General features: G+C 40.7%; 1 protein-coding gene across 22 annotated transcripts in view; it reads left to right on the plus strand.

Annotated features, from left to right (window-relative positions):
- PPP6R3 (protein phosphatase 6 regulatory subunit 3) overlaps nucleotides 1–24,072 on the plus strand; it is a 139,519-nt gene that overhangs the window by 22,924 nt on the left and 92,523 nt on the right. For 21 of the 22 annotated variants that reach the window (XM_027577825.2, XM_027577826.2, XM_027577829.2 and 18 more), the window contains one exon: nucleotides 23,365–23,515. The gene's annotated coding sequence lies outside the window, so the exon portion shown is untranslated. Of the gene's footprint in view, nucleotides 1–19,173; nucleotides 19,219–23,364; nucleotides 23,516–24,072 lie in introns of those variants that run through there. The other variant, XM_027577820.2, reaches the window with a different exon arrangement.

The following is a 24,072-nucleotide window of genomic DNA, read 5'->3' on the forward strand; positions in this document are numbered from 1 at the left end:
TTTGGTAGATTCATGAGTAAACCCATCTGGGCATGGTATGTTCTGTTTTGTCAGGTTATTAATCACTGATACATCTTCTTTGATAGATACAGACCTAGTCAGATTGTCTGTTCTTGTGTGAGTTGTGACAGATGGTATCTTTCAAGGAATTGGTTCATTTCATCTTGGTTATCACATTAGTGGCCATAGAGTTGTTCATCCTTTGGTTATCCTTTTTTCCTCCCCCCCCCCCTTAAGATTTTATTTTTAAGCAGTCTCTACACTCAACGTGGGGCTTGAACTCATAATCCCAAGATCAGGAGTTGCACGCTCCTCTGACTGAGCCAGCCAGATGCCTCTGTTACCCTTTTATCTGGAGTGATATCCCCTTTCATTTCTGATACTAGCAATTTGGGTCTTTTTTCTTTTTTTCTTTAAGATTTTTTATTTATTAGAGAGAGCACACAGGTAGGGAGAGAGGGAGAAGCAGACTCCCTGCTGAGCATGGAGCCCGTCGTGGGGCTTGATCTCAGGACCCTGAGATTATGACCTGAGCCAAAAGCAGATGCTTAACCGACTGAGCCACCCTGGGTCTTTTTTCTTTATCCTAGGGAAAGGCTGATACATTTTACTGATTTCCACTCCCCCCCCCCCCCTGCTGAGAATGAGCTTTTGGTTTTGTTGATTTTTCTCTATTGATTTCTGTTTTCGGTTTCATTGAGTTCTCTTATTTGTTTTCTGCTTGCTTTGGAATTAATTTGCTCTTTATCTAGATTCATAAGGTAAAAGCTTAGTTTTTTGACTTTTAAAATCTTTCTTTTTTTTTTTTAAGATTTTATTTATTTGACAGAGAGAGACACAGTGAGAGAGGGAACACAAGCAGGGGGAGTGGGAGAGGGAGAGAAGCAGGCTTACCGCGGAGCAGGGAGCTCTATGTGGGGCTCGATCCCAGGACCCTGGGATCACGACTTGAGCCGAAGGCAGACGCTTAACGACGGAGCCACCCAGGTGCCCCTAAAATCTTTTCTTTAAATATATCTTTTAGGTGCTATAAATTTCCCTTTAAGTACTGCTTTTGCTGTCTCCCAAATTTTGAAATTTGAAAAAAATTAAAAAAATTTTTAAAGTTCTCTTGAGATTTTTTTCTTTGATTCATGTCTTCTTTACAGGTGTGCTGTTTAATTTTCAAGTACTTTGGGGATTTTCCAGATCTCTGTTAACTGATTTCTAGTTTAATTGCATTGTGGTCTGAGCAGACACTGTGTGATTGCTCTTCTTTTAAATTTGTTACAGTGTATGAGAGACTATGGACTCTGAGAAACTGAGGGTTCTAGAAGGGAGGGCGGTAGGGGGATGGGTTAGCCTGGTGATGGGTATTAAAGAGGACACGTATTGAATGGAGCAGTGAGTGTTATATGCAAACAATGAATCATGGAACACTACATCAAAAACTAACGACTTAATGTATGGTGATTAACATAACAAAATTTAAAAAAATTTGTTACGGTGTGTTTTATGTGTGGTCTGTCTTGGTGAGTGTTCCATGTGAGTTTAAGAAAAATGTGTAATTGCTATTGTTGGGTGGAGTCTGTACATGTGAGCCTGTGCCCCTGCCTGAACTCGAGTGCTTCTCCACTTTTTCTCTCCTTAGATGGGACAGGATGGTTAGAGGGGTCTGAAGTTGTGTTATTTCCCTTCCTCCAGGTGGGGTAGGCTCTGGTAAAATAGTTTCTGCTGAGGGCGGAAAAGAACAGAAAAGAAGAGAAAACTGGCGTATTTCAGAATTGGTCTCTTCCCCTCCCTATGCCCGAAGCGGGAGATTTTTCAACTGTATTCACTCTTAGGACCTGGTAGAACTCCTGGAGGTAAAACTCCCAATCCTCCTGGCTTTTTTAAGTCTGTGAGTTGTTCTCACTGAGCCGCCAGCAGTTCGTTGGTTTTAGTTCAGGTTTTCCTGCCCTGACGGTAGGTCCATGGGAGGTTTTGGTTTACAGGTCTGTGCTCTGGTAAATCGTCATTCTCTGTATTGGCCTTTCTTTCTCCACAATCTTGGGGGCAGCAGTTTGCCTTATGACCAAATTTCTCTGATGACTCTAAAAAGAGCTGTTGATTCTTTAGTTGTTCAGCTTTTTTACTGTTGGCGAGGACAGAGTGGCAGCTTCGAAGCTCCTTATGTGCTGGATGAGAAACTGGAAGTTCCGTTTATGTGTCCAGTTTGTGTCCAGTTCATCAGCATCAAGTACATTAACATTGTTGTGTAACCTTCACGGCTGTCCATCCTCAGACATGTTTTCATCTTCCCAAACTGAAACTCCATACCCATTAGATAAATTCCTCTCCATTCCCTCCCTGCCGCAGCCTCTGGCAACCAGCTTTCTACTTTCTGTCTCTGCAGAATTTGACTGCTCTATACTTGCTATGATAGCAGCGCAGCCAGATGGTATTTGTCCTTTTGTTGAGTGACTTCAAGCGTAGTCTTCAAGGTTCACCTGTGTTGTAGCATGGATCAGAACTTCTGCCTTTCGAAGGCTGAATTCTATTCCGTTGTGTGTGTGTGGATGTGTGGATGTGTACACCACATTTTGTTTAGTCATGTGGATACTTGCCTCCACCTCTCGACTATTCTGATTTATGTACTACAAATGCGGGTGTACAAATACAACTTTGACCATTGTGCTTTCAGTTCTTTTGGGGTATGTACCCAGAAGTGGAATTGCTGGATCATAAACTAATTCTGTTTTTACTTTTTTTTTTTCTCTCAAAACTACCGTACTATTTTCCATAAAAGCTGCATCATTTTACATTCCTAGCAGTAGTGCACAAAAGCTCCAGTTTTTCCTCTTAAGCACATCTTTTTGAGTGCTTATCTATGAGCTATAGAAAGGTGTTTAAAACACTATTTGTTGTTTAAATCTTACTGGCAGCAAAAGCCAGGGAAGAGTTTTCTCTGTAGAATTTACAAGTTCTCTGACACTATATTTTCTTGATTTTCTTCTTACCATTTTTGGCCTCCTTTTTAATTTTCTTCCAGGCTAGTTTCACATTTTGTTCTTCAGCCTTTATTTTCCACACTATGCCTTGTGCAATCTCTAGTTTCATGGCTAAATTTATTAGGTATGTGCTAATGGTGCTCAGATCCGTCTCTAGCCTTGCTTTTCTGTTGTGTTCCAACTGCCTGCAGAGCATTCTCATTCATAATCTTTCCGTCCCAAACTCAGTCATGAACCTAGTAGGGTAAGGATTAAATACTAGGAACTTGAGTCCCGTTACTGCCAAATCCTAGTTGTTTGAGCTCTGAGCTTTGGTTTGCTCTCTTGCACAATAGCAATGATATATGTATGAGGATTAAATGATAGTTCGTGTTATATCCACATTACAGCATACATGAGTTGTAGTTAGTAAGTATAACCATAGTTACTGTCATCCTTTGTACAAATAATTTTCTCCCCTTTGATAAAATTCTTAATTTTTAATGAGATTACCTAATTAAAAGGTACTGTCATTTTTTTTATTTTTTAAAACAAGATTTTATTTATTAGAGCGCGTGAGTGAGCATGAGCGGGCGGGGGTAGGGGTGGGGGGAGGAGGGGGCAGAGGGAGAAGCTGACTCCTCACTGAGCAGGGAGCCTGATGCGGGGCTCTATCCCAGGACCCTGAGATCATGACCTGAGCCGAAGGCAGATGCTTAATTGACTGAGCCACCCAGATGCCCCAGTATTGTCATTCTTATTAATCTTTTTTTTTTTAAGATTTTTAATTTTTTATTAGAGAGAGAGAGTACAAGCAGGGGGAGTGGTGGTAGAGGGAGCAGGAGAAGCAGGCTCCCCGCTCAGCAGGGAGCCCGACGGGGGTGGGACTCGATCCCAGGACCCTGGAATTGACCTGGGCCGAAGGTAGCCGCTTAACCGACTGAGCCACCCAGGCGCCCCATAATCTTGTATGTCATCATGTTCTTCTTTAAAAAGCACGCACCCATTTACAGTGTATTAGTGATAGAGGGATATCCCTCTTTCCCCATATTCTCCCCTCAGTTTTAATTAGTTCTAATTATTTTTTGTTTGCTGATTCATGGGATATAAAAGAATACCTCATGGATTTTTTAATTTCAAAAATTAGCCATGGTAAGTGTTTTTCACATGTTGGCTTATGTTTTGATTTTTTTTTTCTTTTTTATGAATGAGTGCTCTGTTCAGATCTTTTGACCATTAGGTTTCGATCTCCTTGGTTCCCCAACAGGCATTGTATAAGCTTAAAAATTATCCCCTGGTGTTTTCAGTTTACTCCCATCCACATTTTGAAAGGACTTTCTGTTCCTTTTTAATTTCTGTGCTTTATATCATTTTTCCTCTCTGGGCTCTGTTTTATGGCCATCACACCTCTGTAGTTGAGAAATATGCTTATAATAAGCCCCCCAAAATACATTTATATCAGATAAGCTTACTGCAGTATAATCATGGTTGGGTCACTTAATTTCTTAGTGTTAGTACTTTCAATTATAAATGGAGTTATGAGAAATAAATGTGATTTATTCACCAAAATTTTGGTGTGACTGCAAAGTACCAGGTATGAAAATGTTTAAGAACATTTAAGAACATCACATTAGCCCCTCCATAAATGGTACAGCTGTTGCAGTAGTTCAGCATGTAGCATAAGCTTCACTTTCACCAGTCTGGGAGGTGGGCACGATAGGAGGAAGAGCAGGCATTTCCAAGTCCCTGGCCTAGCCACATGCTCGGTTTGTGACTGCAGTCGCTCACTGTCTTTGCACCTCAGATTGCCTACTTGTTTGTAAAAAATGATAGAACTTACATGAGAATGCATATGAATACATTTGGTAAAGATAGATTCTATCGTTATTTTTGTTTTTATTTATTTTAAAGATTTTATTTATTTATTTGACAGAGAGAGACACAGCGAGAGAGGGAACACAAGCAGGGGGAGTGGGAGAGGGAGAAGCAGGCTTCCTGCTGAGCAGGGAGCCCGATGCGGGCTCAGTTCCCTAGGATCATGACCTGAGCCAAAGGCAGATGCTTAACAACTGAGCCACCCAGGCGCCCCTCTCCCGTTTTTTAAAAACAACTTTTTCCTTCACCTTTCTTTCCTTTTTTTTAAAGGTTTTATTTATTTGACAGAGATACAGGTAGAGAGGGAACGCAAGCAGGGGGACTGTGAGAGGGAGAAGCAGGCCTCCCGCGGAGCAGGGAGCCCGATGTGGGGCTCGATCCCAGGACCCTGGGACCATGACCTGAGCCGAGGGCAGACGCCCAACCGACTGAGCCACCCAGGCGCCCCTCACCTTTCTTTGCAAATACATATTGTATCTTATAATCGTTTTATTGAGACATAACGCACAAATATAGTTCACACGCTTAAGCATACTGTTGATTTTTTTTTTTTTTTTAGTATATTCACAATGTGTGCAGCTATCACTACAATCCTGTCTAGATACTTTTCATTACTTGAAGAAGAAACCCCATACTTTTTAGCAGTCACTCCCATTTCTCTCCCATCCCCTTGGCTCCTGTAATCACTGATCTCCTTTCTGTCTCTATGGGTTTGGCTATTCTGGACATTTCACATAAATGAATCATAGAATATATGGTCTTTTGTGACTGGCTTCTTTCCCTTAGCAGTGTTTTCAAAGTTCATGTGTGTTGTAGCATATACCAGTACATTTTTTTTTTTTGCTAACTATTTTTCTGTCGTGTGGAAAGACCACCTTATATTTATTCATCAATCATTTGACGAGTATTTCTACTTTTTGACTGATGAATAATGTTTCTGTGAACATTCTGTGTGTACAAATTTTTCTGTGGACACAGACTTTCATTTCTCTTGGATATATACCTAGAAGCAGACTTGCTGGGGTTATAAGGTCTTAAAGGGTTTAAGAGAAAACTTCGGAAAAATTGCCAAAATAATCTCATGGCATGGTTCTGAATTGAATTTCCCTGATGGCTGATGACATTGAGTATTTTTTTTAGTGTGCCTAATAGCCATTTGTCTATCGTCTTTGCAGATATGTCTATTGAAATTATTTGCCAATTTTTAAATTGGGTTGCTTGACTTTTTATTACTGAGTTGTGTTTCCCACATATTGTAAGTCCTTATTAGATGTACAACTTGCAAATACTTTCTCCCATTCTGTAGATTGTCTTTGCACGTTCTTCATAGTGTCATTGAAGCACAAACATTTTTACTTTGATGAAGCCCGGTTTATCTATTTGTTCTTTAATTTCTTATATTTTTGCTATCATCTAAGAAGACTTTGCCTAATCTAACGTCACAAAGACTTATTCCTGTTTTTTCTAAGAGTTTTGTTTACATCATTTTAAAGACTATTTTTTTTAGGGCTTTTTAAGGTCACAGCAAAATTGAGGGAGAAGGTCAGGGATTCCCCACATACCTACTGTCCCCCACCCCCTTACATACTGCACACATACCCTCCCATTACCAGCATCCCAAAGTGGTGCATTTGTTAAAATTGATGAAGCTACATTGACGCATCACATTTACTCAAAAGTCCATAGCTTACGTTATGGGCTCTTGGTGTTGCACATTCTGTTTGGTTAAATGCATAATGACGTGTATTCATCATTATGGTAGCGTACAGAGTATTTTCACAGCCCTTAAAATCCTCTCTCCTCTGCTTATTCACACCCATCCTGCAACCACTGACTTTTTAAATGTCCCATGCTTTTGCCTTTTCCAGAACGTCCTATGGTTGGAATCACAGTTTGTAACCTTTTTAGATTGACTTCTTTCTTTTAGTAATATACATTTAAGGTTCCTCCATGACTTTTCATGGCTTGCTACCTCATTCTTTTTAGTACCCAATAATATTCTGTGGTCTGGATGGACCACAGGTTATTTATCCACTCACCTACTGAGGGACATCTTGGTTGCTTCCAAGTTTTGGCAATTACGGATAAATTTGCTTATAAACATTTGTGTGCATGTTTTTGTATAGACCTAAGTTTTCACCTCTTTTGGATAAATCCTGAGGAACACAATTGCTAGATGGTATGGTATTTTTAGTTTTGTAAGAAACTGCTAGACTATCTTCCAAAGTGGCTGCACCATCTTGCATTCCCACCAGCACTGAGCGAGAGTTCCCGGTGCTCCACAGTGTTGTCAGCATTTGGTGTCTTTTGTTGGATTTTGGCTGTTCTAATAGGTATGTGGTGTTGTCTCACTGTTGTTTTAATTTGCATTTCCCTCATGACAAAATGTGGAGCATCTTTTCAGATGATAATACCATTTTTAATGACTATATATTTTTTTAAGATTTTATTTATTTGAGAGAGAGTGAGCAAGAGAGAGAGCACAAGCTGAGGGGGAGATGCAGAGGGAGAAGCAGACTCCCTGCTGATCAGGGAACCCGCCGCAGGGCTTGACCCCAGGACCCTGGGATCCTGACCTGAGCCGAAGGCAGATGCTTAACTGACTGAGCCACCCGGGGCCCCTGATGACTATATTTCCTTGGATGGATAAAAGAAACTTGGTGCAGATAAAATCATTGCTATTTATTGTTGGATATTTAGGTGCCATGTATTTGTGAATGACCTGGATTATTTGTCTTGTGATAGTCCCCACAGTGTCCTTTGTGCCCTTTATATCTAGACATTTCTCTTTTCTGTTTTAAACTTCTCAGACATTGTTATATGTAAGACTTTTTGCTTAGGATAAAGTCATAGAAGTTGAATAATTGGGTGAAAAGATGTGAAGAATTCAACACCTTTTGATATGTAGGAGCAGAACAGTTACGCAAGCTAGTTTCATATTAAGAAATGTAAACATCTTTTTAAAAAAGATTTTATTCATTTATTTGAGAGAGAGAGAGAAAACGCGAGCAGGTGGGGAGGGGCAGAGGGAGAGAGGAGAAGCTGAGCCGGGAGGTTTACAGGAGATCGTGATGTGAGCCAAAGGACGCTTAACTTACTGAGCCACCCAGGTGCCCCTAAAAATCTTTTTTATTAGGGGAAAATTTTAACGTGCACAAACATATACAGAATAGTATAATGACCCTTCATTTACGGAGCTCCAAACAACCGTATACCGGAGGACACTGCTGTCTCACTTCCTCCCCCATTCCGCACTCCTGTATTACTAGTTTAAAACTCTATTATAATAGAAATACATTTTAGGTATTTTTATATACGTATATACATTATATGTATATTCAATAATTATAATAGAAATACAGAAAAGACTCAAATTGTAATAAGTTTCACGAGCTCAAATGCACCTGGGTAATTGGCATCCCAGATGCCCCCATTTGTCTGCTTCTCTTTAATACTTTCAACTTCAATACTTTCTCTTCTGACAGAAATTTTGTTGTATGAAATTATTCTGTTGGTGGACATCTAGAGAGATGGCAGTTTTGGGCTGTTACAAATAGTGCTGCTCTGAACATTTAAAGTGTGGTTTTTTGGTGGACATACATATATACTGCTGTTGGGAATATATCTGGGAGTAAAATCGCTAGATCCTAGAGGTATGCGTACATTTGGTTTTGGAAAACTGTCTGCACCTCCCGAAGTGGTTGGCGCAAATGAAATTACACCTCTCCCAGCGGTGTGTCAGACTCTCACTCACTCCGGTCGTCTCCGACAGCTCATATTTTCCATCCTTTTCATTGTAGCTGCACTTCCAGCTGTGTAGTGATATCTTATGATAGTTTTAATTTGCGCTAGTGATGTCAAGCATCTTTTTGAACTTTTTTATTGGTTATTTGGATACCCCCCCTTTTTTTTAAAGATTTTATTTATTTATTTGACAGAGACACAGCTCAAGAGGGAACACAAGCAGGGGGAGTGGGAGAGGGAGAAGCAGGCTTCCCATGGAGCGGGGAGCCTGATGTGGGGCTCGATCCCAGGACCCTAGGATCATGACCTGAGCCGAAGGCAGACGCTTAACGACTGAGCCACCCAGGCGCCCCTTGGATACCCTTTTTTGTGAAGAGTATATTTTAAAGTCTTTTTTTTTTTCTACTGCGTTACTTGTTTATCTTATCCTATTAGCTCTCTGTTGTTGCATAACAAATTATCCCTAAACTTGTAGTGGCTCATAACAACAAAAAAACCCTTTACTATCTCAGCTTCTGTGGGAGAGGAACTTGTGTCCGCCTCTGAAGGCTTGACTGCAGTTGGAGGACCCTTCCCAAGGTGGCTCACTTACACGCATGGCAACTTGGTCCTGGCTGTTGGTGGCAGACCACAGTTCCTCTTCATGTGGGCCTTTGTCGGGGATCCTCCGTGTCCTGTCCTCAGGACATATTTTCAAAACATGATGCTTGGTAAGATTTCTTTTATTTTGGATATGAGTTTTCCAGGAGATCTAAGTGTACTGAATGTCTCCACCTGCTCCATGGGTTTCCGTTGTGTCATTTGAAGAAAAGTCATTATGAATGCAGTTGAGTTTATTACTTTTCCTTTTATGGTTAGTTCTTTCCATATTACTTCGAAGAAAATCCCAAAATAATTATTTTGTTTCTTCTGTACATATGTCACTACACACACACACACACACACACACATCACACAGACACACACCACACAGACTATCTTTCAAAGATAAATACTTTTTTTGTTGTTTAACCATAACACAACCACAAAACTCTCTTATCTAAAAAATCAAAAACCCACACAGTAGTTGCTTAGTATTATCCAATACCCAATCAGAGTGAAATTTCCAATTGTCTCAAATACTGTAATTTTTTTGGTACAGTTTTCTCATTTTGGCAAATCAGGATCCAAATAAGGTCTACCAGTTTTTTTTTTTTTTAAGATTTTGTTTATTTGAGAGAGAGAGAGACAGAGACACAGAGAACAAACAGGGGAGGAGGGGCAGAGGGAGAAGGAGAAGCAGGGGCTTCATCCTAGGACTCTGGGGTCATGCCCTGAGCTGAAGGAATTGAATGAACCACCCAGGCGCTCTGGTCTACCGGATTTTTTTAAAAAATCGATAGATTCGCCGTTTGTCACTCTTCCCCTCTTGCCCTCTACTGTGGAAGACCTGGATTGTTTTGTGGTGTCCCACAGTTTTCTGTATCCTGTTAGCAGGTAACTGTAAGTTCCTCTGTTTGAGGGGTAAACTTTGTTGTACTCTGACTGGTGTTGTTGCTTCTTTGGTTGTGATCTGTCTCTGGAGGTTGAATGAGGACCTAAATTGAAATTTTTAAAGGGCTTCCAACCTAAATCACATTAAAATTCATTCAGGTTAGAGTTGTTCTGTACTTAAAATGTAGGGATCGTTTTCTTCGGAGTGTGCATTCTACTTCATCACTTTCTGTGTTTGCGAGGTCATCTGAGAGTTCATTTTCTGCGTTTTCTGTAGAATGGCAGCACACTGTACACCTTGTCATCTTGAGCATATACCACACCCTCTCCAGGGGTTTAATAATGTTGCACGGCATAACAAAAAACGAGGTCCAACTCTCATTACTTAGACTTTCCATGTTTATCCTCTACTTGCTTTTTTCTCTTTGTACTGTCCACTAACTTTCCTTCTCTTGTGACTGATTTTTTGAGTTGTAATGACCAATGTTTTAAGAGTTGATGAGTCAGAATCTTAAGTTACTTTTAGGTGAGCTTGAATTTCCAGTCTTCCCCAGTCTCTGTCTTTCTCTTCTGACAGAAATTTTGACCATGAGAAATTAGAAAAATTAATGATGGGGGCGCCTGAGTGGCTCATTCGTTGAGCGTCTGCCTTTGGCTCAGGTCATGATCCCAGGGTCCTGGGATCGAGCCCTGCATCCGGCTCCGTGCTCTGTGGGAAGCCTGCTTCTCCCTTTCACACTCACTCCCCCTGCTTGTGTTCCCTCTCTCGCTGTGTCTCTCTCTGTCAAATAAATAAAATCTTATAAAAAAAAAAAGAAAAATTAATGATGACGTGATTAGAATGAACATTAAAGATAATTTAAGATGCATGTGTGTCTACAGTTTAAACAGAAAATTTTAATACCAGATACATTGTAAAAGTGTCATCCAATTTCAAGTAAACAATTATATTTTTAGTGTTTTGTTTTTAAGTGAGCACACACTGATGATACTGATTCTTGGCCATAATTCATTCAGCAAATATCTCAGTGCCTGCCCAATGCCAGGCCCAGCACTTGCCATGCTTTAGTCATACATGGTTAAGAAAGATGATGGCCAAGGGGGCACCCAGATGGCTCAGTTGGTTAAGCGTCCGACTCTTGATCTCAGCTCAGGTCTTGATCTAAGCGTCATGAGTTCTCAAGCCCCACTTTGGGTGTGGCGCCTGCTTTAGGTAAAAAAAAAAAAAAGATGGCCATGATGGTGTTGGTGCTCTCTGTGAAATACTCAGGACAGTATCTCAGTAAGGGATATAATCAGGCTACACACATAATCTTAAATTTTTCTACATGTAATCAATATAAAAATTATTTTTTATTTTTCTTAAAGATTTTATTTATTTGACAGACACAGTGAGAGAAGGAACAAAAGTAGGGGGAGTGGGAGAGGGGGAAGCAGGCTTCCCCGCTGAGCAGGGAGCCCGATGCTGGGCTCTAGCCCAGGACCCTGGGATCATGACCTGAGCCGAAGGCAGACGCTTAACAACTGAGCCACCCAGGCGCCCCCCCAAATTATTATTTTTTTAAAAGACTATTTATTAGAGAGAGAGAAGGCACGTGTGAGCGGGGGGCGGGGTGGGGGCAGAGGGAGAGAATCCTCAAGCTGATTCCCTGCCGAGCCCGAAGCGGGGCTGGATCCCATCACCCTGAGATCATGACCTGAGCCGAGATCAAGAGTCAGACACACACTGATGAGCCACTCAGGTGCCCTATAAAAATTATTAATGAGATATTTTCACTTCTGTTTTTTGTACTAAGCCTTTAAAACCAAGTGTGTATTTTCTGCTTACAGCACACCTCAGTTCAAATTACCTACATTTCAAGTGCTCAGAAGCCTTGTGTGGCTGCTGTAGTGGACTGCATCGATCAGAATTATTAATCATAGCTCACGTGGAGTAGTAGGGGATACTGACTAGGAACCCAAGTAGACAGTGGCTTAGAGAGGCCAGGGGAGACACAGGGAGATGAACTAGGAAGCGGTTTCTGATCTCTGGGTGTTGGCAGAAGAAAATGGAAGAGGGGGAGTTGGGTGAATTGGATTAGGAGGGAAAAGAAGAGCTAGGGCAGTTTCTGTCTTTCACGACTGGGGTGTGCCTTTTCTGAGACAGGGAACACCTGGGGAGGAAAAGGTTTGGTTGGTGGTCAGTGTTGGTATATGGTGGACGAAAAAAGACTTTGTTTTGGAGATACTCAATTTGATGTGCTTGTGACACATCCAAGGGGAAATGTCTGCTTAGCAGTTGAGTGCATGTGTTTGAAGTGCAGAAACGGTGTTTTGGTTTCATAAATTTGTTATCTGTGTTTATAGAGGTATTTTTAAAACCCACTGAAATGGCTTCATTTGTTCAACAGAGGTTTTGTTTGTTTGTTTTTTTAAGTCTCCTGGGTTTTGTTTCCGTTGCTGGGGCAACGGCATGAATGGAACAAGTGTGAGTTGACACCCCAAACAATGTGGTCAGCTCCGGAGATTGTAATAGGTAGTGTCCACGGTCTGAACCCTGCATCAGCTTCTACCTTAGTAGGGGTGTAGAAGGGGAAGAAAGGAGAGGAAGAAACCTCCCGGAGAAGAGACTAAAGTAGCCAGTGAGAAAACAAGGAGCCTATGATACCAAAGAAGCCAACTGAGGAGAATGTTCTAATAAGGAGGGTCTACTGGTCAGCTCTATTGAAAGCTGCTGAGAGTGAGGGCAAGGTGAGGACAGAAAGAGTTTCATTTGGATTTGGTCCCATCGGGAGGTCACTGGTGACTTGAAAGAGCAGTTTCAGTTGAGTGGTACAGATAGACACCAGATTGGAATGAGTTGAAGAGGGAATGCTATCAGACAAAGGGCTCATTTTCTTATTTTGAAATAACCACTACAGATCATTGAGAAGACCAGCCCAGTAGAAAAATGCACAAAGGATCTAAACAGTTGGCAGAAAAGTGAAGTGTTAAATGGCTCTCAAACATACCAACAGTGCTCAGAAGAGAAAACCAGCAAGGACAAGGGTGTGGGGCAGTGACGTTCCAGAGTTACTGGTGGGAGTCTGGATAGGTATGACCTCCGTGGAGAGCCGTTTGCCTGCCATCATGTTCTAATTAGAAATGCACACTTGATCCGACAGCTTCTCTCCAAGGAAATCTGGCATTTGTTTGTAATAGTAAAAATTGAAAACTAACTGGTCATCAGTGGTAGCCTAGTTAAATCAGCTATAATGCAAAGGAAAGTCTGTATCAGGTAAAACATTTTATTCTGCAAGAAAGTCGAATTTGTTTTTTCCTACCATGCTATTAATCAAACTCTTTGAAAGTGATTTTTTCCCTTTTTAAAGATGGAGAAAAATGTTAGGTCTGGTATGGACCACAGAAGGTATTTGTAAATGTGTCTTTGAAGAGCTATGTTAAGCTTTTCATTCTGCCTTGATCTTCTGCCTGTTAACACATTTCACATAAGTTGTTAATCTAAATTCCCTTCTCTAGATACCTGTTAGGATTCTTTTCCAAGGACCCTGTCCTGTTTTATATATGTACCCACAGGAAAGGTGGGTGTGGTGTTATCTTAAGCTTAGTCGATGAATTCACACTCCAGTTTACCTTACAGCACCTGAAATTAACCACAGCTCCTATCAAAAGGGTATTCAGTTGTACTTGGTGTGGGTCATTGACAAAGCAAGCATATGATGTTTGAAAGCCCCCAAAGCAGTGGGGATTATACTAGTCTGATGTAGGAGGAAGACTTTCTTGGTCCATGTTTTATGGGGGAAAGAGACAGTACAAACCTTTGTGAGCTCTATCTTCCACTGACCTCTCTGCAGTTTGGCCGCCTTTGGGATAGCGTGTTCACATGTAGACTTAAAGCAAAATGGAAAACCAGGCACACCCGAAGAGACCAAATCAGTTTCCTAGCAGAATACGTTGATACTGTACCTGGGACTCTATACTTTAAGATCTTGTTTAAATTTACTTAATTTCTTAAGAGTTTGAGACTGTGGTTATTCATCGATTCCTTTTTCTTCATCTCTTTGAGTATCCTGGTTTCATTTATATTTTATATTTCAAGAAATTTAAGATTTGAAGCATATTAAGTGATAATTTAGTCTAATCCTCTCATTTTACAGATAGGAGAGTAAGTTTAGAGAGATGAATTACTTGCTCAGAGGTTGACTAAACCGAATCTGTGTTCTCCTTAAGCCATCCCCAGTAAGTTTTGTGTTGTGCGGGGGCAGTATGGTAGCTTGCCTCATCTGTTAGAAGTAACCTGCTATAATTTTGAGGGAGGTGTGGTTGTAATTATATTGCCTCAGTTCTAATGAAGATAATTTATATGCCGCACTAAATTATTTACAGTCACAGAGACAATCTAGCTGAACTTTTTTTTTTTACATTTTTTTTTGTTGTTGTTGTTGAGAAAGTTGCCTAGAGATGTGAACTTACTCATCCAAGATTATAGACCGTAAACATTTATTCTCTACTTAGTTTTTAAGGTGAGTCAGAGCAGTGATGTCTGGTAGAACTTTGTATAATGATACTCTTTATCCATCATCAGTGTGGCTATTTAAATTAAAAACAAAATTGAAAATTCAGTTTCTTACTCTTACCAGGTACTTAATAGCTGTGTGTGACTGGTAGCTACTGTATTGGACAGCACAGTTCTGGGGCACTTACCTTTTTTTTTTTTTTTTAAAGTAGGCTCCACACCCAGCCCGAAGTCCAGTGTGAGACTTGAACTCACGACCCTGAGATCAAGACATGAGCTGAGATCAAGAGTCAGATGCTTAACTGACTGAGCCACCCAGGCACCCTGCACTTACCCTTTTAAAAACAATTGTTTTGAGAACTGCAGAAGCATCAGTGGTAGGTAGAAACCAAGGTTTAGGAGTAGGATTAGAATTACCAACTAGAAATTAGGCTTGTGTTCAAAGTTAGGAGAAAAAAATGTACTCTTGGAGCTTTTGACAGGGCTACAACTGGTTGTGGCATGGGCCTTTTCTTGGTTCATATTAAGTCCATTCTTCAGGAAAGTAATCAAGAACCTTTATGAAGATCTTTTCTTTATTATTTCTTTTTCTTTCTCTTACCTTGTTTTGTCAGTGAAAATTCCATTCTTGGGTTGAGTTTTCAGTGGACAAATTCTTTTATTTTCATGGTGCTTAGCACATTTTTCAGTCTCTGAACTTCACTTATTATTAATCACTTGGTTACCAGGTTGCGCTATAAAAAGTTTTGATGTCTTTCTTGCAGTTGTACTCTGGATTATGGAAATTTCAGCTTTTACATCACATTTAACTTGATTGTTTATCATGGCTGAGCCAGTTAAGTATAGTTGGCAATTGGGATCGTGTAGTCTTCTGTACCATTGCTCTACATCTCTGCACACTGTTGTTGTAACAGGCAGAGTTGGTTCTCTGGGCTTTACTTTGGATGCTAATTTACTAATTAATGACTTGGCTTCATTTTAATAGCAACTTAGATTGTGTGGGTTACATGTATGACTGCAGTGATTTCGGTGTCCATTAGGGCGCATAGCCAGACAATGGTGTAATCCAGTCAGGTGCCAAAGTTTTTACCTAAAGTACTTTTCATTTATGATTGTGCTTTTAAAAGGTGGTAGTATGGATTTACCTTGCGGCTTTATACTTTAATAGTCTTTTTTTTTTTTCATTCTTGGTATAGTGATTTTTTTTTTTAAGATTTTTTTTATTTATTTGTCCGAGAGAGAGAGAGAGAGAGCGTGCGAGAGAGTGAGCACACAGGCAGGGGAGGGAGAGGCAGGCTCCCTGCTGCTCAAGGAACCCAACGTGGGACTTGATCCCAGGACCCTGGGATCATGACCTAAGCCGAAGGCAGACACTTAACCAACTGAGCCACCCAGGCATCCCGGTATAGTGATTTTTTTATTAATAATTTAAAAGTCTTGGAGTTCTTGCCATGGCTTGTATTAAAAATGATTGGTGTTTCTGAAGTTAGCTGAATTATATATGTGGATATTTGTATTTAAATATAAATATTTACATGCAAATATATGTTTAAATTTTTGTTGAAAGATGCCTCTGAAGTCATCCAAATTGTTTATTTAGGTTTTTTTCTCCCAGTTATGAGTTGTGTGCTCATTTTTGATGATTTTTCTATTAAAAATTTTGTGGACTTTTTAAATTGTTCTTCACAGTGTGCTAGACGTTAAGGATAAAATGGTGAGCGAGACCTCAAAGAGATGGATTATTTTCCTATCTCTTTATATCCCATCTCTTTGGACTTGGATGTTTTGGAGAACATGAGTGAGAATACTTGCAGAAAAGGGATCAAGATCCATATTAAAATGCTGCTCTGATGGAGCTGGCCTACCTGGGGGCTTCCTGATGTTAGTAAGAAGTAGAGTTACTTGCTTTTATGTGTTCAGGCTTTGGGCTCTATCACCTGTCTGTAATTAAGAAGGCGTTGATTGTTTGTGCCTGATGTCTGATACAAGGAGAAAATGCTTTCTTGTATGTTCTGTAATAGCTACGGCTTCCTCTTGTGAATTTGCATCAGTGAGGAATATCTTGGAATTTACATGACAGCACAGAGATTTTTATTGCCTTTTTTCCTAAGATGAGTTAAAAAAAAAAACCAAAAAAACCCCAAAACCTAGTTCACATAAGGTTTATATGGAATAAGTTCTTTCTTATTATCCTCAGCTGTAAAATAGGAATTCGTACCTAAGGGGATTGAAAGCTGTTGTATAACTAGCACAACGGATTTGTAAGCGTAGATGTTCATTCTTGCTCTTCTCAAATTCTGTGATTAAGCAAGCGCACATTTAGATACTGTTGAGTTGAGAATCTGTTTTTTTCACTGTTTTAGGCTAAACCGGTCCTCATTTCTGACTGGTATTTTTTTTTTTAAAGATTTTATTTATTTATTTGACAGAGAGAGAGACAGTGAGAGAGGGAACACAAGCAGGGGGAGAGGGAGAAGCAGGCTTCCCGCCGAGCAGGGAGCCCGATGCGGGGCTCGATCCCAGGACCCTGGGACCATGACCTGAGCCGAAGGCAGACGCTTAAGGACTGAGCCACCCAGGTTGCTCCTCTGACTGGTATTTTATAGTTATATTCTTGCCTTTCCTTATTGGCTTTGGTCAGAGTATTGAAAGTGGAGATGCTTTGTGATAGGGTTCGGTTGTATGGCTATTGAAGAAAGTGTGGCTCCTTTAAGGAAAGGTTGGCAAAAATAAATATAAAAGTGTATTATTATCTCTTTTTTAAATCAGATATTTATTTGACAGAGAGAGACACAGCGAGAGAGGGAACACAAGCAGGGGGAGTGGGAGAGGGAGAAGCCGGCTTCCAGCAGGGAGCCTGATGGAGGGCTTGATCCCAGGACCCTGGGATCATGACCTGAGCCACCCAGGTGCCCCACTCTTTTTAAATCTTGATTTCCTTTTTTTTTTTTTTTTTTTAAAGATTTTATTTATTTATTTGACAGAGAGAGACACAGTGAGAGAGGGAACACAAGCAGGGGGAGTGGGAGAGGGAGAAGCAGGCTCCCCACAGAGCAGGGAGCCCAACACGGGGCTCAAACCCAGGACCCTGGGATCATGACCTGAGCCGAAGGCAGACGCTTAACGACTGAGGCACCCAGGCGCCCCTTGATTTCCTTTTTTGAAGGGGCCCCTCTGGATCCATTTCCTCTGATACCAACTGCTATAGACTGAATGTTTATGTCCCGCCTCAAGATCTGTATGTTGAAGATACTAACTGCTATAGACTCAATGTTTGTGTCTCTGCTCAAGATCTGTATGTTGAAAATAATACTCACACCTCATCAGTGTGATGGTGTTGGTGTGGGGGGACTTTTGGGAGGTGGAGTAGACCATGAGGGTGGAGCCTTTGTGAATGGGATATAAGAGACCCTAGAGATTTGCTGGCGCCTTTCTGCCATGTGTGTACACAGCAAAAAGACAGCTGTGGATGAACCAGGAAGCAGGTCCTCACCACACACTGAATCTGCAGATGCTGTGATCTTGGACTTTTCCAGTCTCTAGAACTGTGAGAAATAAATTTCTCTTGTTTATAAGCCCACCAGTATGGTATTCTGTTACAGTGGCCTGAATAGACTAGAACATCAGCATTCTGTTATTTACTAGTAAATCCCTACTTTTCCTCCTTTAGCTCCATACACTGTGCTGTTGCTCCCACTTTTTCAGTACTCTGCTCTCTGGCCAGGCCCTTTTCTTATGATGTGAAACTCGGGTTTCCTACAAGTTAAATACCTGGGGAGGGTTCCCCCCTTTTTGAGAGGGAAGCACCTTTCATCATCCTCATGGATTCCACCATCATCTCTGTATTTTAACTTTCAAAGCAAACATCTCTTTGGCTTACTTAGCTTTTTTTCCCCATGGTCTCATGTCATAGTTCGTCTGGATACTGTCAGTATTAAATTCTTTCCAGGCTGGGATCGGGAACTCTCTGTCTTCATTCCCTAAACAGTGCACGTCTAACTCCTCCCTCACCAGCAGCGGCCTCTCAGTACCCCGAGGCTTTAAGCAAATTTCCACCCCCCCTCCATTTTACTTGTCTCTCCAATTATTCTTTCACCTAGTCCTGCTTAATTCTTTCTGTAATTTAATCGACTAATGTCTGTAGCCACTGGCACCATATTTAAAGCCTAGATTACTTCATTTTTATATTAGGTTCATAAATTATTGAAGCAGGAAGAATGTTTAGAGTTAAGTAGTCCAACTCTTATTTCATAGATGAAGGAATGGATGGATACTCAGGTTAGAAGCCTCAAGTCCAGAGCTAATGAGTTGCTGATGTTATAGCTGTCTGTTCTCAACGTTTAATACCTTTTCCCAGTTTAGCCTTCTTCTTAACAATTTATTAAAGAAATTTTTTTGTCAAAGTGTTAGACATCCGCAGTTAAGAGTGAGCTAGTTCTAGGAGGTTGGATGAGATAAACAGCCTTCCTTAGCCTCCCCACCCTCTTTTCCCTTTTCCTGAAGGCCAGTGTAATTCTTTGAACTCCTTTAACCAATTAAAAAAAATATATATTTACCTCCCTATATCTGAAGAGCATATTTGAAGAGTTCATACTCGCATGCTTGTATGCTGATTTTTTTTTTTTTTTTTTTTTTTAGTTTCAAGCGTATCTACTGATTTCCTGTTGTGAAAAGATACAGAAGGTAGGGATTAGCTCTCTCTTCTCCCCTCCCACATTCTAACTTCCCCATCCTTCCAAGATAATTTTACTGCAGTTGTGGTTAAATCAATATTTAGTTTTATCATTATGACCCTGCATTTATATTTATATGTTAAGTGGTGAATTACAAATACTTTTCCTAAACAACTTGGTTTTCCTTGGAAGTGTATCACTTTTAACAAAAATTTTATTTGTTTGTTTGGGTAATCTCTACACCCAACATGGGGCTTGCGAACTCTGCCCCTGAGATCAAGCATCACATGCTCCACTGACTGAGCCAGCCAGGTGCCCCATTACTTTTTTAAAAAAATATTAATCACCACTTTAGCCTCAGACTTTTAGTCAGTTACATGTTCAGGTATTCCATCAGCTTTATCTTTTTGAAGAACTCTTTCCCTGCTCCAGTCTGCCCTGTCCGCCTTCCCTGGTGGGAGCACAGTTGTCTCCCGGGATCCTGGCGCTTCTTCCTGCCTTTCTCTCTTGTCTTCTTTGTGGCTTCCCCTCTGGTAGTGGGGCACAGTCTCTCTCCTCAGCATCTTCTCCGAATAAGTTGTGTAGGAGGTAAACCTTTTGACTTTGTGTTTCTTTCTGCGTACTACTTGATTGATGGTTGGAAATCATTTTCCTTCTGCATTAGTCTGTTAACTTTTAAATAGTATTCTGTTGTTTGTTTAGTGGCTGTGTTACCTTTCTGAGGATATCAATTATTATTTTTACATGTTCTTTTTTTTTTTGTAATGCTTCCTCCAGCTTGTATTTTTCTATTTGTTTTGCCCTTGACTTTTCATGATAGTGGCTTTCCTGAGATATCTGGTGATCTTTGGTTTTCCTTCAGTTTAAAAGTCAGGGGTACGTACGCACAGCACACAAAGTTGAATTATATGAAATTACCAGCTTTCCCAGCTTTCTCTGCTGTCTATGAACATCCTTGGCTCTCAGATCTTCATTTCTACATTAATTCTCCACTAAAAGAACCAGGCCTCCTTGGAAAAATGGATGATTTCAGAGCTGGGGTAGAGAATGTTCAAGATGAATCTGGGACGTGTTGTTATGCCAGAAAATAAGGAAGTGCTCAAAAAGTATGAAAAGCACACAGGAGTCTGCTTGAAGGGACTCTCACTGGCTGAGTGTGGGACAACTTGAGCATCAGAGTGGATAATGGCGTTAATAAATAAAAGTCTTTGAGTCCATACTGTTGAGGAATTAAAGGATGAGTGGGGAGAAGGGTGCATACCGTACTAAAGTTAGAATGTCATCTAATGGAGGAAGGAACAGTAGACCTACAAAAAAACCATCACTTCATAACCATCAGAGAACAGTTGATTCAGACAAAACTGTCAGTGGGTAGTACGACTACTGAGTGAATGTTTAAGAACATAATCTCAAAATATCTTCCCACAGATTACTTACTCCTTGATTACTCACGGAACAGTGGTTATTTTACGGTGGAGATATATAGCACGTATCATCTTAACCAGGTGATTGAAACGTGCTTACCAATAATAGGACAAATGGACGTCCTCTTTATGTGATACTCTAGGAACAGCAAAACTTCATTTATTCCTGCCGGGAGTGCATATGCCGTATTCCCCAAAAATGTTAGTGAAATGAAAGACAAAGAAATGATGCAGAACTGTTTTAGACAGAAGGAAATGAAGGAGCTAGGACACAGGATCCTGGATGTAGGTGAGGGAAGATTGCCACGAAGGACATTATAGAACATTTGGCAGAATTGGTATATGAATTATTTAATCCATAGTCAAACAAGTACTGTGTTAAATTCCTGACTTTGACATATGTACTGTGGTTGTGTGAATTAGTGTCCTTGTTTTTAGGAAATACGCAGTGAACTGTTTGGCGGGAAGGTCAGTGATCTGCAGTAACTCTCAAATGTTTGGGGTGTTTGTGGAGAGGAGGGGTACTCAAGCAAAAGTGACACAGTGATCCGTTGTGAGTCTAGGGGAAGGCTTAGTGGAAGTTTCTTGTGCTCCTCTTGCAGCTGTTCAGCAAATTTGTGATGAAAAATTTAAAAAAAAATACTAGTTTTTAAAAGTGGTAGATTGGAGGCTCCCATCATGGGAGGGGCTCATTGGCTATGAACTTTCCAGCACAGTGACTAGCAGTGCTTCTTTGGTTGGGAAGTCCCCAGTGTCAGTATTTTCAGGTTCTTTTTTCTCAGGTCAGTTAGCTCACTCTGAAGACATTCTTGTTTTCAGCCTGGCTGGGAATGTCAGAGCCGGGTAGGAGAATCTGGCTACAGCTGGGGTGGGCAGTGGGTTGTGCCTGTGTCTCAGCATTTTTTCTGCAGTTCACACAGTCCCTCTGTCGTTGGGGTGGCAGCTGCTGGGCTCTCCCAGTGCAGAGTCCCGCTTTCACGGCTCGCCGTCCTGTCTTCGGCCGGGCCGGCAGGGGTGGGAGAGGGTGAGGATTATTTAGGGATCTAAGTGTTCAGTGAATAACTTTTTCAGCCAATACTCCTTTTGCTCCCTTCCAGCACCTTTCCAATTTTGTTGCCTTCTCCTGGTCTTTGTGGATTGTGTCTTTAAAAACGCAAAACAACCCAAATAGTCTTTTTACTGTAGATCTAGAGGCATTTCAGTGTGTATTCAATATACACTCTTTACTCAGTAGTCCCACTACTGCATTCAGGCACTGTTCCATTCTGTTTTCCATTGTTTGGTCTTGTTTCTCATATTCTCACCCTTTAGAATTATGATACTTCTTACCATCAGTATTACAGACCCACTCTTTTCCCTTATTAATCTAAGTGAAAAAGAGTATGAGCAATTATACAGAGTCCCTATTCCAGAAAAGTGGATTAAGTCTCAGCATACTTGTTACTATTTAATAAGCACCCAGGTTCATAATGCTGTGAGCACATTTAATAACTGCTTTTTCTTTTTGCTTCCCTGGATGGGAGTGTGTGGCATGGTGAGGCAGGCAGTTGGTCCAACTCTGCTGGGAGCCTGTGACCTGCCTACAAGTGGGGGCAGTGGGTGGTCTTGGCAACGAGAAGAAACAATTGCAGATCATCTCTGAGGGTCCTACAACCACTCAAATTTAAATGCTAAATTGTGTGTGTGTGTGTGTGTGTGTGTGCACAAGTGTGCATTTTGTGGAACATGTAAATTCATCAGATTCTTAAAAGGATCTGGAACCCTGAGCACACAGAACGGTTGGAATGGGGCTAGAATTACCTGCAACACTTAGTCATGTGTCTGAGGACTCTAGTAGCACGTGGTGGTGGCACATGATCTCTTGTAATTTAAAGCAAAAATTTAAATGATCAATTACACTTTTTCAAGTGTATGTTCAGAAAGCATTTGGTAAAGTGTTTGGAATTAAATCATCTTTTCTTAACCTGGGTTTGTTACCGTTTTGGTTGATTCATTTTATTCTTTTTAACAAGCAGTCAGCATTGTTTCTATTTATTATCTTATTTGACGGAAAACACTGACTTCAGTGTAGTGAGTTTTATGGAAGAAATGCATCCAATGAACAGCATATGTTTTGAGATGCCTTGTAGACTACATTCTTACAGGATTTCTAAATAGCATATTGTCTATAGTTTGAGACTTTTTTTGCAGTGTTATCAGTGAAGTGCCTGGGAAGATGGTTTATAGTCCTTTCATGTGTAGTGTTGACATTAGAGACAGAATTTGGCTATAGTTAGTACTTCAGTGACCTCAATACTCTGCTTACATTTCCTGGTGAAAGTTATGGTATTTAGAGGTATTACATGGGGCTACTTGGCTACTTTTCAAATTTGATTTAGTATTTTAAAGTATGGTGCCATTACAGTCAGCTCTGTGTTGGATAGGAATATCATTGATGTTTTTATAAGATAAAGATAAGAATATGTATGTTTTTCTTATTTATTCACTGATAGTGCTATTATGGTGTCTCTATTTCTGGGTTATTGTTTAGTGTAGGATAAAAGCTGAGGTAGGGGATGACCGTGCCTTTCTTTCCTGTTTTCACATGGAAAAAATTTCAGTTAACTAGAACTTTTCAATCTTCTGAGGTGCAGTTCTGTGTGAATCAGGACCCTCAACCGGTATCTTTAATGGCAGCTGTCATCAGACCAAAACAGAATATGCTGTGAACATATGCTCTTTTTTCTTTATAGGAGAGCTTCTGTTTGCTTCCACATCCTACTTTGCTCTGGCCAATCTGCTAATGCAGTGAATTGGAAGACAACTGTTACCAGGATAACCTGTAATGGGCAAGGAGCCACAGAGAAGAAAACATTTCTTTTAATTTTTAAACTTGGTTGAAAGGTAAGACCATTAAGAGTATCAGGAGTTTCCTTCCATAAGTTTCATCAAGGAAAGCAATGTTCTGTTGTGAGACCCTGGAGTCTAGGTCGACCAGGGCTAGACCAGGTACAGTATGGTTCTGGGGCACTGTGGTATTTTTAGGAAGTTAAATAGCAGCCTCTGTAGTTTGCTCTGGCATGTTTTGCAATCTGCAGCACCCAATCTGTGGGATTCCTCATTTCCTAGGGGGGTTGATCTGGGTCCCAAGGATAAGCCAGGCCCAGCAAGCTGAAGGAGCACACAGAGAAAGGCTGCTCATGCAGACTCAGGTGCTGCCTCTAGGCCACCTAAAGGTGCATGTGTGCACAGGCGTGTGAGAGAGATTGAGCTTGAGATTGTTTTGTTTTTGTTTTACACCAGCCAAAGGCCATCTCTGGCTTTTAGCCAACCATCTGACTCCTTTCGAGTCCTAATTGCTATCATTTTAGACCTCTTCACTGAAACTTTCTCTTAAAGACCAGAGGTTGACTTTACATATTTCACAGTTGGCACTTCAGAAAGTGGCCCAATCGGGTCTT

The sequence above is a fragment of the Zalophus californianus genome, chromosome 11 (assembly GCF_009762305.2).
Source record: "Zalophus californianus isolate mZalCal1 chromosome 11, mZalCal1.pri.v2, whole genome shotgun sequence".
NCBI classification, from domain to species: domain Eukaryota; kingdom Metazoa; phylum Chordata; class Mammalia; order Carnivora; family Otariidae; genus Zalophus; species Zalophus californianus.